The following is a 14,695-nucleotide window of genomic DNA, read 5'->3' as shown; positions in this document are numbered from 1 at the left end:
AATATCCCATAGATTCTCTATGGGGTTCAGGTCTGGTGAGCTTGCTGGCCAGTCAAGCACACCAACACCATGGTCATTTCACCAACTTTTGGTGCTTTTGGCAGTGTGTGCAGGTGCCAAATCCTATGAGCTTCTCCACCCTTCCTCCAGACTCTAGGACATTGGTTTCCAAATGAAATACACAACTTGCTCTCATCTGAAAAGAGGACTTTGGACCACTGGGCAACAGTCCAGTTCTTCTTCTCCTTAGCCCAGGTAAGATGCCTCTGACGTTGTCTGTGCTTCAGGAGTGGCTTAACAAGAGGAATACGACAACTGTAGCCAAATTCCTTGACACGTCTGTGTGTCCCAGACAGCAGTTGACTCTGTGCCGGATCCGTTTTCAAACCGGCAAATCCGTATTACAGTCACATCCGTTTCAGTGCTGTAACACGTCTCCAGCCCGGGCCCGGTTTCAGTGGGCGGGAACTACTGTCGCAGAGCAGATCCGGGCCGCGTCCGAAACGAGCGCGTGTTCACAACAGAAGACGTCAAAGATATTTGCTTTGATCAAAACAATAAATTGTATTTTGAAGTAAATTAAAATAGAAAACCATTATTTTAAATTGTAATACTTTTTTCTGTATTTTTTATCAAATAAATGCTGGCTTGATTAGCATTTCGCGGAAAGAGTAAAAAAAATGTGTTGTAATATACTGTTTCATTATCTTAGAGAAACCAATTTAAGTGGAAGGATATAGTTTTTTTTTTTTTTTAACCAATGCTTATACACAACATTCTGGTCCACACTAGTACCAGATGGTGGAGGTAATGCACCAAAAAGTTGTTTGCCAACCGCCAATAAACCTTAGTCGAAGAAGAAGACGTCAAGAAGATCGAGGCAGACGGACTGTACGCTGTTAAAACTTCACTAAGGTATGTCACACCGTGTGATCACACTGTTCTACTAACAAATTCATTTCTTATTATGTTATGTACTCGATAACTTAAAGGTTTGGTGTTTTTATTGCTCCTTAGATTGGTGTTGGACCGGCGAACACTTTAGGCCTATTATCATTCAGAGGACTTGTTAACACGAAGAAAATGGTCCAGAGGTATGTAATTATACGTAATTGATGAATTTTAACTTAATTACCTAATTTAAACTTTAGTAATTTTGACTGCTTCTATTAAAATTTAATGTTTAAGATCGCTGCCTGTCATGGTGGGCTAGCAGTGTTAATGTTTAAGCGCTAACCCTCAAGGCTGCATGCATAGACGTTGGAACAGGGGGGGCGGGGAGGCGGCCGCCCCCCACCCCTCTAGGGGTCAGCCAGCTGTTTTTTTCGTTGTTTTTGTTTTCCGTTTTTTATATATATATATATATATATATATATATATATATATATATATATATAAATACAGAATCTGAATTAAAATGTGTTTGATTTAAGCCGACATTTCAAAGTTTTGTGTCATAAAATTTCTTGTTTCTAAGCAAATGTTGAATTTAGCCAGAGACAGGCACGCTCAGAGCTGTCATATATCACAACTTTTCAGTGTTTTCAACCACATACTGTTTATTTTAGGTTTCAGACATATAAATTCACATAAATACTAAAAAAACAATACATTTAGAGTTTGTAAAATACACACTGATGTCTGTGGAAGAGGTAATAATAATCCTTTCCATTATAATTCGACACGTTTTATTCATATCAGATACACATTGTGTAAGTAACTTTAATGTTTACTCTATTCTTCTCCCAGTTCACCAGCCACTTACTTTTAAGTATGTCAGGAGAAGTGGATGAATTCACGTGTTGTAAATCCAACAGATCCGATTCTCTGAACTGCGTCTGCGGCACAAACTAACATCGCGCATACAGCTCAACTAACGCGATCGTTAAAAAGGTGTTTAAACAACAATACAATTCCACTTGCATGTATTTGACAATCGGAATATCAGATATTTCATGCCATAGCTAACACATGTGTGAATATTCTGAATAAAAAAGGAAAAATGACATAAAAGCAGTTTAAGCAGATCATCATTCATTCAGCGCTGTTGCTGCTGCCGTGTGTCACGTGACAAGCAATGATGCGTCACCATGGAAACGCGTAAGAAGCATAACACGTACAGACTCCATGTAGGCCTATGATTCGCTCTTTTGTTGTTCTGTTTTCTTTCAGGATAAAAAATACAACAAATGAAAGCGTTTATCTGTATTTCCGACTGATGAGAACTATGCATATACATTCATAAATCCGTCAATTTTGTATTTTATTATGAGATGTTTTATTCTAATGTGATCAGTGACTCAAGCACTGATGGACCAAAGAGCGCGCATTTCGACATTTGCAGTAAAAACTTGAAATATAAATTCTCAGAAAATGCATTTAATACCAATATATTGAAACGTCTGTTTATATACTCCATTAATAAAGGAGTCCAGACATTGGAAAAATATCAGTCCACATGCGTTTTATATTTAATATGAGGGAAATAGACATGCATGCATGCGTGACACAAAAAATCTTTAACTTTTAGGTAGCAAAATATTTTTTAGTAATTCTGTCAATTACACTAAGGTTAGATTTCATTGAAGGTAAATTGGAGCGGCCACACTGAGCTGTGCGTAACGCCCACAGACGTGAAGTGAACGAGACAGAGGCTGTCCGGTACTGTCTGAAATGGTTAACTCTGTGGCGATGCATGTGCAAAACAGATTTAACTAATCATAAAGTCAATCAGGATACACAACACAAAAGGCCTACACTAACCCCCCCTCTTAAGAATCCCGCCCCCCTCTCACATATATAGTTCCCACGTCCCTGGCTGCATGCATTTATTTGATCAAAAAAAAAAATTAAAGTAATATTGTGAAATATCATTTGAATATATTTTTAAAATGTAATTTATTCCTGTGAATTTTCAGCATCATTACTGCAGTCTTCAGTGCATGATCGTTCAGAAATCATTCTAACATGCTGATTTAGTGCTGGATTTTTATTGGTGCTCAGTTATCAGTAATGATTCTTATTATTATTATTATTAGATGTAAAAAAAAAAAAAGTTTTTGCTGCTTAACATTTTCTGGAAACATTTTTATGATTATTTGATGAATAGACAGTTCAAAAGAACATCATTTATTTGAAATATATTTTTTGCTTCATTATAAATGTTTTTACTTTTATCAATTTAATGCCTATTTGCTAAATAAAAACAGTCATTTCTATTAACACACACCAAACATTTGAATGGTTGTATATCATGGTTTCTGCATATATTAAGGAGCATAATTGTTTTTCAACTGATAATAATCAGAAATGTTTCTTGAGCAGCAAATAATAATATTAGAATGATTTCTGAAGGATCATGTGACACTGAAGACTGGAGTAATGATGCTGAAAATACAGCTTTGATCACAGGAATAAATTACGTTTTACAATATATTAATAAAAAACATATTTTAACTGATAATTACTTTTAAAATTGTAATTAAAATATAATTTATTTCTGTGATGGCAAAGCTGAATAAATAAATGCTTTTCTTTTTAACTTTTTATTCATCAATAAATTCTGAAAAAGTATCACAGGTTCCCAAAAAATTAAGCATCACAACTGTTTCCAACATCGATAACAACGGAGTATCCAATTAGTATATTATAAAGATTTCTGAAGGATCATGTGACACTGAAGACGAGTAATGATGCTGAAGATTCAGCTTTGATCGCAGAAATAAATTATATTTTGAAGTATATTAAAATAGAAAACCATTATTTTATTTCATTTCATTATTTTTAATACTTCACAATATTCTTTTCTTTTCTTTTTTTTCTGTATTTTTGCTCAAATAAATGCTGGCTTGATGAGCATAAGAGACTTATTTCAAGAACATTAAAAACAGTAATGTGTCCAAACTTTTGACCAGCCCAGTGCCCTTGAATAAGCAGGCAGAACGCTTTCAGGCACATCCTGAACGATAGAAACAGAGGGGCACTGAGGAGACAGACATGTATTACATTATATTGTTTGGTATGATTTTTATTTATAAAAGCTTGGCCAAAATATGCTTTTATTTCTGTTAACGGTATGCTCCATGTTAATTGGGTAAATGAACTGAGAAATTGTCCAGCAACACTATATAACGATCCGTTTCAATTTCAGGTTCCACCTGAGAGCCGGGACTGTCAAACAGTAAGGTGAGTCCATTTATTTATTTATTTATTTATTATTTTTTTTAAGTTTTCAGTGGAGTTTGAGTTATTCAAGCTATTTGAATGCCACAATTTATAATTGAGTATTGATGATAATAAGTGCCTGATAATGTTACAACTTGTGCTGTTCAAAACATACTGTTTGTTAGGGCCGATTGAGGCTTGCAGCTTTCTGGAGAAATGCTCCTTCAAATAACTTCACACTCATCCTGAACAATATACCTGTTATAACAGTCATAGTCCTCTAGCAATGCTATAGTCTGTGTGTCATTTGGGTACAAACCCTTTTTCATCTCAAGTCGGTGATTAAAGGAAGTGTGTATGACACTGATGTCCCATGCACTAATTTCCACAGTGGAGCATGTTAATAAACTGTGACTCTTATGTGTAAGGCTTAAACATTGCCTTCCTTGCTTTGTAATACTAAATGAAACAAATACATTCATAACATATGTGTGTAATATGCAATTAGTTGTGTATTTTTTAATATATAAAACAGGTGGCACAGGTTCCCTTGCTTTTCTTCTCTGTTATATCAGTTATTATACTTTACACCTATGGACAGTAAGCAGAATGAACATTATCTGTGTTACACACAAAGCAGGACAAAATTACTCGATTACAGGAAAATTAAAAAATGCTAACCATGGATAACATTTATGATGTGGAAAAGCATATTCAGTGCGGGCATAATTATTAGGCGATTCGATATTCTGATCATATTTTTTTAAGCACTTTTACCAATTCCAAACCACATCAATCATAATAACTACTATTAATTTTGTGTACGATCATTTTATAATTATATAATCAACAAGAACTGGAAGTGAAAAACGCTTACTGATGCTCCAGAAGGAAACACGATACATTAAGGGGGTGAAAACTTTTAAACAGAATGAAGGTGTACATTTTTCTTATTTTGTCTAAATATTTTTTTCATTTAGTACTGCCCTTCAGAAGCAACAGAAGATACATGTTTCCCACAAGACAAAATAAGCTCAATTTACCCTGATCTTCAAATTCAAAAAGTTTTCAACCCTTAATGCATTATTTTTTCTTCTGGAGCATCAGTGAGCGTTTAAACCTTCTGTAATAGTTGCATATGAGTCCCTCAGTTGTCCTCAGTGTGAAAAGATGGATCTCAAAATCATACAGTCACTGCTGGAAAGTGTTAAAATACACAAAAATGCTGGAAAAGCACAGCATTTGTGGGAGCTGAAGGATTTTTCTGAAGAACAGCAGACAGTTTAACTGTTCAGAACAAACAAGGGACTCATGAGCAACTATCACTAAACAAAAACACACAGCTGTGGATCATTCAGGGAACAACACAGTATTAAGAATCAAGTGGATGTAAACAACAGGGTCATTTTTATAAATTCAACAATTTTTTCTCTTGTGGACAATATGTAAATGTCTTATCCCTCTTATTTTGGTAAAATAATTAACATTTTGCAGATTCTGCAAGGTGTATGTAAACTTTTGACCTTATGTATATGTGTGTGTATAATATATTTAATATATTAATGTTAATATTAAAAAGATATTTAATCTTTTTTTTTTTTTTAGAGACAACGAAAAGGGGGGAACTGTCTTTAAGCTGTGGAGTCAGATGGAGGGCTCGCATTTACCTCAAAAACGGCATTGCAGAAGACTCGAACAACTACAACCAACTCAAGCACACAATGGTGACACACATTTGTAAGACCTTTCCCTATGATAGAAAATTTCCCTGTGGTAATTATTCAGATTCTTCTCATTCTCATTGTGTAGCACTGTTTTAAGCTTGTTGAATATTATGTACAGTAAGCACTAGAAGTAGAGACTTATACTACTTGGGGTAGTGTTTTAAATTAACTTTAATTTTGCTTTTGATGCAAAAATTATCAAAAGAAAAGATGTAGTGTAGTAAAAGATGTTTTGTGTAGTAATTCAATTGTTTTAATATGAATATTGTTTTAATAGTGTTCAGGACAGTAATTGTCTGTACATCTAAATCAGTTCTTTAAACTTTTTGTTGTCTAAGACCTTCGTATTATACCTTAAGAAAAAAAAAGATATTTAATTATGTATTATGTACCCAGACAGCAACATAGTTCTGGCCCAGATCCAGCCCACATCTGGCCCTTGTGAAATCCATGCGGGCCAGTTGTGGGCCGGATCTGGGCCGACACTCCTTGCTGTCTGGGTAAGATGCTTGTAATCATTGCTTTAAAGGTATTTATCACTTCTACTTAAATGGTCATTATCTACTTGTATGATTTGTATTATCTGGGAACTGTACAAATACTGTGGCATATGGACATTACTCTTTTTATTTGTAACTTTTAAATGCAATACTCTTTTTAAATGCATTTTCTGTAAAGCTGCATTGGAATATGTATTGTGAAAAGCACTGTACAAATAAACAAATTGTGTTTGAATTTTAGATATGTATACAACTTATTTGTGTGTGTGTGTGTGTATGAAGCCATATATATATATATATAAAATACACAAAATGAGCTGGCCCAGATCCGGCATGGTACTGGACCAGATCCTGCCCACATTTGGGCCAAATCACCATAAAGGAATCCACATCTGTTCTGGAGCTGGCCCAGTTCTGGTCCAGATCCTGAAAAACCGGACCCATGCCGGTTTTGGCCCGTTCTCAGCTGTTTTATGGCCTTATTTCAGTTACTTTAAAATTTTAGTTTTCCTCTAACGCATAAATGTTGTTTTCTCAAAAACACAATCACCTACATACATGCTGCTCACATATTATTGTAGCCCAGTTTGTGCTGAATACAGTTGTGACATCTGCTTATGATCCTTGATGGTCGTTGGGACTTTATGTCTTAAGAGACCCTTTTAGCCTTTTGACATTTGCATATAATTCACAGCCTGGCCCCACATTCTACATTTATATGGGTGCTAAATTGCCAAGGGTTGTCCCCCCCACTTTCAAAAAGATGCTAAACAGATCGACTATCTTTTCTCTCCATCGGACTTCAAACACATTCCAAGAGAACTAAATGACCCTCGGTACCAGGCCTGGCTGACCAGCGGACTACCCCCACGATTAGAAGATACATAACACACACACAGAGACATTTTCTTTATTTAGACCATAATTAATCAGTTACAAATGTATCTGGTATATGCATGTGTTGTTTGTATGTTTCCTTATTATATTAGCCTAGTTACGACTCGTTATTCGTATTAGTAAGCTCTAAACACTCATATTCAGGTGTATGAATGTATCTCTGGTTTAATACCTTTTAGATGTCTCTTTCTTGATATCAAAATGATCTGCTCTTTATTCTTCAAACAATGATGTACACTATGTGATTGTGAAATGCATCATACTGTTTTTACTGTACTGTGGGAAAAATTACATAGATTCTCCAGGCCATCATAAAACATGCAAATGAGGTGTCAAGTGGGACAAAGAAACACTTTCCCGCTGAAACTATGTGCCTTGTTATTGGTCAAACTAACTAAAATGGGTGTTACAGGGAAACCAGATAAAACTTCTCCCACACCCAAAAGGCGGTGTCTTCTCTTTACTTTCGGTGCCCTGGAGACACACTTATCACCTTGGAAATCTCACGACTCCCTTTTCGGGGGGAGTCCGAGCTTCTGGCAGTTTTAAGTTCAGTAACTTTGTCGATTCGCTTCGGACTAATCAACCCATGGCTGGAATGACGAAGCTTTCACTCCTAAAGGAATTCATCAGGAATCTACGCATTATACATGCACCAGGATGCTTTACTCAGCACCCACAAAACCCATGCAAGTAACCGCTTGTTAACTATTTAGATGCACTTCTAGGCTTCGACCCCTTTTAATTAAGGTGATGTGATTCTCTGATGGTTCTTAACAGGTTGTAGTTAGCTGATGTGTAAATTTTGCCATTACACTCTCTCTTGCGCGCGAGCGCTCCCTCTCTCTATCTCTCTCCATGCCTTCCTTGCGTTGGCATCTATGTTTAATGTGTGTATGTTTGTGTATAGTTCGATGTTGCATGTTCCCCTGTAGTGTAGTTTAATAAACATCCAAAAGTATTCACACTTGGTTGTCTGTGTCTACTGCTCTCAGAACGAGGTCACTTTAACGTCTGGTCTTGTTACATGCTCGAGGAGCAATGTTTTAGTAAGGAAATTATTTGTCGTGGCCAGAGAAATAATTTTCCTTAGAGTCAATAGACGGTCCGTACTGCGCACAAACTAATCATTTTATTGTACTATTAATGCTACAGTTAATTCCTGAAGATGGATATATAATTGATAACAACCCGTTATGATTAATTATGTTCATCTCACTTAGAGCAAATTTGCTACAGATGGTGGAGAATGAGGGCAATGTTTTAAACCTAGTTCTGTAAGCAGACTCAGTAACAATGGTGTGTTTCTTATGTGTGTTTATTCAAACTATCCAACTGTGTCTTTTTGTGAATGAATGTAGGCTACACGCCCACTTTCCGTGTCTTAACAGTTCTCGAGTTTCTCGCTGAGAAACCAGCCGCTGTTAATGGCTTAAGTTAACTGTAGTTTATAAATTTGACCCTATCAAACGACAAAACCTTTTATAGTGTGTCTTAATGCTATTTTAACCGCCCTAAATTGAGCGAAGAAACCCTCTTTTAGCACGAAGAAGATAGCGAGTGATGTTCCTCGCTTATCTTAAAATTAAGGCCTTATATTACATATAGCTAGATTGATGCCATTGGTGTTCCGATGCCATACAACTAGACTATTACTCCCGTGGGTTTAACCATTAGCGTAACTAATGCGTGCCCCCTCGCCCGATGACGGAGCAAAATTAATCTTACTGCAGGTCAGTATCGGATTAATGATAACCGGGAGTCTTAAAACCTTGATCAAGTAATTGTTGCAACAACCGCATAAGTCCCATATATCTGGCGAAGAAACCCCAGATCGGCAGCGCGTGTAAATAATGTTATATTAAAGTTATCTGATCTTGGGCGAAGAATCCCCATTTTCAGTTTTGAACAGCATAAACCCCATATCCGACTAGTAAATGTCAGATCGGCAGCGCATAGAGTTTTAGATTTGATATTGGGTAAAGAAAATCCCCACTTTTGGGTTTTGTTGTAAACCGCCTAAGTCTCTCCTGAACAGATAAACTCTCTTTAGGAGAGCGGCTTGTGTTTTAGCTGTGTGATGAAAAAAATAAAAAATGAATATCTCACTACAGTATTTGGTACTTCATCTGTTTATTGTCGTGTATCATTGCATTCATATTAATCCACTGATGTGATGCAATTGATCGATTTAATGGTGTAATGCTTTGCCATTGTCTGTAAGTGAACGCGCTGTGTATGTTATGAATGAAGTGTGAAGGACAGGTCATGACTGGATGAGCGCCCCATGCATGTTTACATCTGGCTCACGTGCTTCGCGCACACCGGCTGTTAAGCAAACATCGGTTTCTTAGCAACGTCTGACCCCGGAAGGCGATAGCGAGCCCTTTCCGGTTCAAACTCAAGACAGCGCATATGTCACAGACTACTGTAAACAGACCATTGCATGTAGCCGAAGCTACTGCGCTAACGGCCCTACATGGATAGAAGCTAAAGCCCCTTACCTCAGCTGTTAGCTGTTAGCAACCGACTGACACTTAGAGACAGTGTGTGTAAAGTGTAACAGTACCCTTCCTCCCTCTACAGTTTCTTTCTGTTCCACCTTCTGTTGGGCTATCAATTACTTTGGTCTCCCCCACATGCTTTGGTTGATTTGTGTATTTTATTTTACTGTTATTCGCAGCAACTATTTATTTATTTTATTTGGGCTTATTTTATTTCATCTACTCCAGTCTGTAGTTAAGTCTAGCTACACCTATTGAGCAAAATTTAATTAATCTATTTAAAACAATTTTTTATTTACTTTCCTAAATTTCTAATTTTCTATTTTATTTTGTTACCCTTTTCCTCTCCTTCCCCTGTAGGCATAGGCATAGGTAATGCTAGCCACTACAGTGCACAATGAGCCCTCAAATCTATTAGTGGCCCATCGTCACACGTCTAATTCCCTTGGATACCTCGGATACCTCTGACCCTGTACTCCGGGAGGCAACACGCAGCACGACACCAGCAATGGGGTACCTCAAATGTTGTATCGACCATACTGACTGACACATAAGGGCAATTTTGGTTAATTACCCTGTGAAGTTACACGGTGGTCCACCCTTTTGAGAGGAGCGAACTCATCCATAGTTCGAGGCCCAAAAGGGGTCCGTGTAACTTGGGACCCACAGATGAAACCCAATTTTGGCTGTGCCAGCTAGTCATTGAGCCTCACTCACTTGAGTGATACAACATTGTGCCAAAAGTCATTGCTGTTTGAATGGTTGCCACCGGGTGCCATGGGTGCGAGTGATCAGGAGCCCCTGCAGTTGCGTGCTCGGGAGAGTCAAGGGAGATGGCCCAACCATTGGGGTTCACCAGGGTGACCTCAGCTCATCACCAAGCCTAACAACACCTAAGATATAGTCATTCACTCAATATGAAACTTGAAAAGGACTAGAGAGCCTCTCTGCTTTAGCGTGCTTGGTCTGTCCAGCTATCTCTCTCATCACCTCCCTAGGCAGTACAACCCCGGAGAGCCCCGCTCTGCAGGCCTTGTCACAGCCCCTAGAGGTGGTAGTAAGCCCTTTATTTCCCACTATCCCTTTCTAGATTTGACCTTTGATTTGTTTTATTAATTTTGGTTATGTTTGTTTTGGCTGGTTTTGTGTGCCTGGAGACCGAACCTGTTTGAACCATCAGAAAATACTTGGTAATAACGTTGATAAACCAAATAGCCTAAGTCATTAAATGACCCCTAGGTTATCACCCATCAACAGTGTTACTCATAGTTTCGGGTGCTCACTCACACCAATTATCCACTCGTGCCTTATCAGCCACGATATTTAAGCGTTTAGTTTGCGTCACTAACTGATCACACCAGTTAACCATGCAACACATAGCCCAAATATTTTAGCTCACTAAATATGTGCGGACTTACATTGGCATTTTGAGTTTTTCCCTCTCCACCTGTGTTCCACCTGTGTCCAGATCATCCGGCTTGACTAAGCGCTACAACAGACGCCCTCCAGTCCGGGACCACTCCTAATCTACAGCACCTGAGCGAAAGAGCTGGATGACAACCTGAACTGGCAGACAGACCATGATCAAACCAGGGCTACAGCCACAGAGAGCCAGCCAGGATCATCGGTGCTCTTGCCTACAACCGCATCATCCAGTTAAAGCTGAGCGAAAGATGCTTCAACCACAAGGAGGCCCGGAGGACCGGAAGCGTGTGCAGAACCGCCCAGACCAGCTGGACCAGCAAGTGACAGCGGATGAAGAGGACAAGGAGCTACAAGAGGAAGTAAAAAGTTTCAGGATGCCTCTACAAAACCCACACAGACACTGGGCACAGAGAGCAGCTGGAATAGAAGCCAGAGAGGCTCCAGCAGTCTGAAGCTCTTTTAAGTAATGACCCAGGCAAACTGAAACAACGCCTGTGAATGCCACCTGCAAGCAGACCGAGCTGAAATCCAAGTCTCTGCTCAGCAACAAGGCAACTTAAAACACCAACCAACAAAGCCAAGGCGAACTCATGTCACAAATGAACTGAAATAGGCTTGCAGACCACAAGGTGAACAGAAAGGGAAAACACAACACAGAATTTCCCCTGACAAGCAGGCCCAGGCCCACTGTTCACACTTCACCAGCCAGCAACCACAGGGGGGTGGGGCAGGGACCCTTCCAGAGTATCACTGCAGACACACACACACCGTGTGGCCCCACAGACCCCAACCAGCTAGCCTGCAGAAGGCCACCACACTTGCCTGCCTGCAAAACATGAACTTTTATGCTTGAACTCTGCCCAATGTGACCACACGAGACAGACAATCTGCTCAGGATCACCTCCAGCCTTGAAACACAACATCCTGTACCAGCAGTCTGAAACTGTTAAAGCGGATTACAAAAACTACAAGAAGCCAGCTCTGAGTCTACGGCAGACGACAGAACAGGCCACAAGGGAGGAAGGCTTCAACTCCAGAACCTTCCCTCCTCCCAAAATCCGCATCACATTGTGAGTCACCATTCAAGCGCCATGGCCTTCCCCAGCACAATGACCACCTGACATCTGCGGAACTCAGCCCATATGGCCTACAGACAACACAGCGCTGCCTCCATAGAGACTGTTAAAATCCTGCCCATCTCTGCACAGTACCCAGAACTGACTCTGGAGAGCACACGGGCCAGCAACAGAGATCCTGAGGACATAAAACGAACTGATCCTGCGAGTGGCCTCCCCAGCAGGGCAAACAGGATATATCAGACTCCTTTTAACTACGAGAAACCAACAACTTACCAGAAAGCCCTCCTACTAAAAGAAACGCCCAGATCTTGTCAAACAGTCTCTCACCACAGAGACATCCATCCTAACGCCAGATGGTCATGGCAACCAAACAGCACATCAGCAAGCGGCTGACCACCCACGACAGGCCAAAATACACACACGGCCAACTCCCCTGCACCTGACCATCAGCTCCATGAGACTGTACACCCCGTGTACACAACCCAAACAGAATTGGGCTCAAGTACGGAAACGTTCACATTTCCAGCCAGCCAACTCATCTGAAGTGCACTGCCAGGTCACAAAGATCAGGCCTGACATAGCTGGTCGCGAGAACTCAGTCTCAAGGTCAGACCAGCCCATGACTCAAACTCATCCTGCCCTTACATCTTGAAAGGCACATCACTGTGATAGATGCTTCATCAGAAGGTCAACACAGTTCTCACAGTACCCAGCCACTTCTGCTGATGGCTGCACATCCAGGATGATCCAACACCTGTCAGCATACCGGTCACCATACAAACCCGGTACCAGGACTCCTGAGGAACCCAATCGAAAAGGGGGGAAACCAGGAAACAGCATGTTGGAAAACAAGGCGAGACTTGGAGCTCTGGTGACACTGGTGTCACTTCCAACCCTTTGGCAGACCTCAAGCTGAAGCTCAGAAACAGAACTGAACTCTTAAGGCCCAAATGTGTGCACGGAACATGCAGCCATACATGCATACCACCTTCTCAGTGATAAAGAGCTGCTGGGTCACACATTGACCCTTTGCTGAAATTGAGACAGCCGAAACTCTGGACTGAAGTGCGAGAACCCCTGCCACCCCAGCCAGGTCACTCAAAAAGACTGTCAGGTCACAGAGGTCACGGGAAAATCTCACACGCTTCAAAGCACTCACCAAGCACACACCAGACCTGCCTTCGCAAGCAAGTGCACAAGTTTCCCTATGAGACCTTGCAACCCCCTGGAGAAGCCCTGTAAAGTGCAAGAACGTCTGGCCAGACCATACCAGACGTTTACACTGGTAAATAAATGAGACTGCAGTACCAGCATACACAAAAGAGGAACGGACAGCGACAGTGTGACACACAGACAGCATGGCCAAACCCTGAAGCACACATCTTCAAGGGATTGGAGGGAACCTGGCCCCACTCTGAGCCACACCCCCTTTTCTAAGAGACATCCTGCACCTGCCGACAACTGCCAGTGCCAAAGCTGCTTTTCACAAGAGGCAACGATGCAGAGCTAATGTCAACTATGGGGACTCACGCAAGACCAAATTACATCAACAAACTCAAATGGCATCTGCACTCTACACCATGCCTGATTTACTCTCATCCCAAGGAGTTTCATCTTACAGCTGCTATTCACCAACTACTGCCTTAGTCCTGGTCTACATCAACAACATGGCCAGAACTAAAGGGGGGTTGCCCACTTCAGCAGAACACTGCTCCCACCAGAGCACTAACTACTCAGATGACAAAAGAGCCCTGCTCTGCACTTCACGAATCATCCAGCGATTCTCCAGTCACAATGGAACATGGAAAGTGATCACAGACACGTGCCGCCTACCTGTAATGGTCCTCAACAGCCAAAGCATCCATACAGAGGACCAACACACCCAAAGCCACATGGTCAATGGCCTTTTAAGGATGCAATGTTGAGGCACGGTGTGCCCAGAGCGGGTGTTTTGTGGGTTAACAGCAAATCTCTTCCACAGCAACACTTCAAGCTGGACTCCCAGTCATCACAGTACAAGTGACAGCCATTCTGATCACCCTTTAAACCACATCGGCTCACAAGAACTGCATCAAAGAACTCCTCAGTTACACAGACTCAAATTATGCCAAGCTCAGCTTCACACGGCACCTCCTTGGCTAGTGCATCACAAGTGCATTGCATGGTGAGCTATGGCCTCAACTAGGGCTGGGCGATATGAGCAAAAATTCATATCTCGGTATTTTTTGGCTAATGTAAGGTATATGGTATATATCTCGGTATTTTGTATTTGGATTGAACAAATAAAGTGAATGTAAGCATAGGCCCTATATTATGTGCAAAAAGGGTTAAAATCACATTACATTCTAACATTGCGATCTAAAAACAAAAATAATGGTTTTAAAGCAGAAGTTAAATTTACT

At 40.4% G+C, this 14,695-nt stretch overlaps 1 long non-coding RNA gene across 1 annotated transcript; it reads left to right on the top strand.

Moving 5' to 3' along the window:
* Window positions 1-733: 733 nt before the first annotated feature.
* On the top strand, window positions 734-6,589 carry LOC131524726 (uncharacterized). Its single transcript, XR_009267056.1, has 4 exons — window positions 734-915; window positions 1,018-1,094; window positions 4,151-4,185; window positions 5,770-6,589. It is a non-coding gene; the product is annotated as an uncharacterized LOC131524726 (long non-coding RNA).
* Window positions 6,590-14,695: the final 8,106 nt, after the last annotated feature.

This window comes from Onychostoma macrolepis, chromosome 18 (assembly GCF_012432095.1).
Source record: "Onychostoma macrolepis isolate SWU-2019 chromosome 18, ASM1243209v1, whole genome shotgun sequence".
Lineage (NCBI taxonomy): Eukaryota > Metazoa > Chordata > Actinopteri > Cypriniformes > Cyprinidae > Onychostoma > Onychostoma macrolepis.
This window is presented reverse-complemented; position numbering and strand designations above follow the sequence as displayed.